At 34.6% G+C, this 3,841-nt stretch overlaps 1 long non-coding RNA gene across 1 annotated transcript in view; it reads right to left on the bottom strand.

Moving 5' to 3' along the window:
* Nucleotides 1-1,902, bottom strand: part of LOC127968961 (uncharacterized) — a 6,153-nt gene extending 4,251 nt beyond the window's left edge. The window contains exons 1-2 of the long non-coding RNA XR_008156188.1: nucleotides 1,833-1,902; nucleotides 1,472-1,526 (exon numbers count right to left, since the gene is read on the bottom strand). This is a non-coding gene — a long non-coding RNA (uncharacterized LOC127968961). The remainder of the gene's footprint in view (nucleotides 1-1,471; nucleotides 1,527-1,832) is intronic.
* Between the last annotated feature and the right edge of the window lie 1,939 nt (nucleotides 1,903-3,841).

The raw sequence follows: 3,841 nt of genomic DNA, 5'->3' as shown, positions 1-3,841 counted from the left end.
TCATCAGCCAATCAGATTCAAGCATTCAACACCCCAGTAGTATAAACTGTTTTAAGGGAGGCATTAAAGGGAGCGTTCACCCAAATGTCTCACCCTCATGTCATTCCAAACCAACAAGACCGGCGTTCATCTTTGGAACAAAAATTAATATATTATTATTATAAAATACCCCACAGACATCAATGCCACCACCATCTCAGGAAGGTATTAAAGTCATTGTTAAAACAGTGCTTTTTTTTTTTTGTCAAAATGCCGGCTCCTGCATCAGCACCTCTCATGAATGCATGTCAGAGACTGACACAGAAAAAAAATAACTGTTGAAAAAGTATTATCCTCAGTTCATAATTAAGGTTGAACCACTATAGTCCTTATTTTTTTTCTGGGCCTTGAGGTAGTAGTTGCAAAGCTGTCTATGCAGGATCAGAGTGCTCTCAGATTGTGTTCTGAAGATGAACAAAGGTCTTACAGGTTTGGAACAACATGAGGGTGAGTAATTAAAGACATAATTATTTTTTTTTGGGTGAACTAACCCTTTAAGGAGAAATAAAGCAGAAAAGTTATTGAGCACATTTCTATGAGTATTTGCTACATCACACAAAGAGGCAATGAATGTGTGCAGTGCATCTTTTTTTTCCTAGAATGAAAACAAGTACAGATCATATATACTCATCAGATGCAGAGGCAGCAGAACCACCCATTAAAAAAAAAGAAAAGCTGCAAACAAAACAAGTGTTCCACCTGCACCAAAACCTCCAGCAATTCCAAAACTAAAAAAAAAAGGTAAATGGAAAATAATAATGATATTAAAAATAATAGTAATAAAAAAATGAATGCCAAAATGAATCTTCATGTTGAATCTTTCAACATGAAGATTTAACAACCAAATAACCATGGAATTAGAAAGATGGCAGCATTGTTATTTTATTTTTTACATAAAGATTGGTAGCTATATTAGTAAAATCTGTTGACTTCAACAATCTTGTGACATTCAATATTTTGGTTTAAGAAAAAAAAAATATTGAAAATATCAAATTTGATTCAGGAAAGTTTCTGAATTTTGGATGATCTGACACAAAATGACCCAGTATGTAGTAAGATTAAAGGTGTTTAACAGACAGAACACAAAAAGTTACATTTCTATTATCAGGTCCTATTGTGCAACCTCAGGTTTCACAGAGCAGAGCAGTAAACGCTCTCAGCAACTGTAAGTCTAAACTTTATATTTTATCTTAATTTCATTTTTATATCCAAATCTACATTGTTTAATAAAAGTTACAACTATCCAATTGTTGAAGCATACAGCTGCACTGCTTGGTCCTATTTTGTGTGAATAAATTCTAAGAATCACCAGTGTACCCATTTTTAAAGGTGATTTTTAATTTTAGCATATGGAATGCCACTAATGATTCCGCCATTTGTCAACAGCATGTGTCAATCAGCAACAAAGGGACACGGAAGACCAACAACAGACCTGGTGTGAGAGTCTCCCCAGCTTCCAAGGTAAATAATTAGTTGTATTAGGCTAGCTGGAAGATAAATGTAGATCAACATTTGAAGCAAACTGGAAAGTTAAATCATAGATCATGTCATTCTAAACCCAAAAACTTTTTCAAATATTCAATGAACTCAGGGATTTCTGTTCCTACATTTTCATAGTCCATACAGAGATTGTAGAAGTAACGGATACAATATGAGTGGCTTAATTCCAATCTTCTAAAGATTCATAATCGCTTTATACAATTAACACATTTTTGTTTTTTTATATGTAAGCAACTGTCCCTTTAAGATTATGAACCGTCATTACTCCACTTAAACTGCTTGATTCAACTTACCTACTCCACTTTTCTCAGCTCCAGTGCGTATGTCTCAGCCAGACCATGACGGAGACAGCTGGTGTGTTGCTAACCCTAACACACAAGGTAAAAGCATAATCAGGGATAAAGGAAATCTGAAACATTTTACAACATTTAATTACATCTAAAAATGTTTACAAAATTGTGTTCAATCCATAGAGCACACGTTTGCTGTCCTGAGACCCTCAGGGGACCACCAAGGAAGAGGCCAGAGTAAGTTCATTACACAAATCCACTCAAGTAATTTTTTTAATTTGACACCCTTCACAGATCCTTCTATTATTTAATAGAAAAGGAGTGGCTCATTATTATTAATTTTTTTTACCATTTTGGGCACTCTTTATACATACTGCAGACACAAAAGTTTTCCACAAAAGTAAATGTAAATGTGAATTTTGTGGCATTAACGTGGCATGACAGATCCGAGTTCAAACTGCAATTGCAATGTATCAATGTACATTAAAATAACTGCAAAGTAGATACATAGATACATACATGGATAGATACATAGATCAAGTATCTAAACAATGCTGCGAGTGGGGCTTGAGGAAGTGACGTCAATTGCATTTGCACAGTGAGACATAGGGAACAGAAATACTGCAAAATAATAATAATAATAAATAATAACGCGGCTAAATTAGATGAAAAAACTTATAACATTTTGTTTCGTTTTGGTGAACAAAAATGAAGACATTTTAGCATAGTTTTTATTTTGTAAACCACATTTAGTCTTGTTTTTATTCGTCAACAATACTGCATTATACAATTAATTATAGTCATTGTCACATGACCAGCATTTACGTTGCGTTTCGACTCATTTTCGTCACATGATAAAGGTTCGTTGACGACGATATATAGTCATAATTTTGATTGACAAAAGCAACACTAATGCCAACCCACCAAACAAATATTCAAATAATCAAATATTCTGGTCCAGCCCTACTTGACAGTGATTTATATTTCATTAAATAATAGTATAAGCAAAATTCACATACTGTTTCATTGCATTTGTTTAAAATGTATTGTAGTATTTTGCAAATCACATGGGTATAGTTATTTTTACTGTGTGGATGACCGTCAGCCTCCAGCGAAGACCGTTTTTGACCCAGGAAAACCCTGGACTTCAAACATCATGACCACCAACCCCACTCCCCTCAAATTTTTTTATACTGATCTGCATGATTTCACATGGCTCATGATTTTATACCCCCAAAAAATAAAACGTAATTCTGGCTACTGAGTGTGTTGCAGGCCCTAGTTTGTTAATTTGCAAAATGTAACAAGCAAATCTCACCCACTCCATCTTTCTCAGCTCCAGTGGGCATCTCTCAGGTAGACCATCATAGCGACAGCTGGAGTGCTCATCCACCTGACACACAAGGTAAAAGAACATTAAATAGAATAAAGATTATTATTCTTTCCATTGACTTCCATTAATATGCATGCGAATGCATCAAGCCGGAAGCGCAAGTTGTTTGAAAAGTTTAGCATTTTGCTGCATTCCAAAGTTCCAATCTTGGTGACTCTTGACTTGCGAATTCACATCACGTGAAACTGTATGACCAATAGCAGTTTGATACATCACAGCAAAAAATTTAAAACTGCAGCGCTGAGAGAAAGTGAAAGAAAAATATTTAGACAGATAAATTAATATACTTTAATGAATGCTAGTTAGCTATGTTATATTAGTTTAAAATTCTTTACATACAACTTTTTTTTTTTTTCAATTTGTGAAATTACTTATGTAAGGATATGTAAAAGTAAGGATTTTAAGATTCTCAAGTTGGTAAACTAATTAATTAATAAGGAGGGAAAAGTAGATCAAGAATCGTTCTGGAATCAGATCATGATTCCCAGAATCGGAACCGATCGTAAGGTGACGTAAAGATTTCTACCCCTACTACTGCAGGGGGTTAAAGCAAAAAAATAATATCCTGAGCCTGAACCTTTTTCTGGGGGTGGGGCATTGGCAGGACATGCAAAGCATC

This window comes from Carassius gibelio, chromosome B12 (assembly GCF_023724105.1).
Source record: "Carassius gibelio isolate Cgi1373 ecotype wild population from Czech Republic chromosome B12, carGib1.2-hapl.c, whole genome shotgun sequence".
NCBI classification, from domain to species: Eukaryota; Metazoa; Chordata; class Actinopteri; order Cypriniformes; family Cyprinidae; genus Carassius; species Carassius gibelio.
The sequence above is the reverse complement of the archived record's forward strand: the minus strand, read 5'-3'. Positions and strand labels throughout refer to the sequence as shown.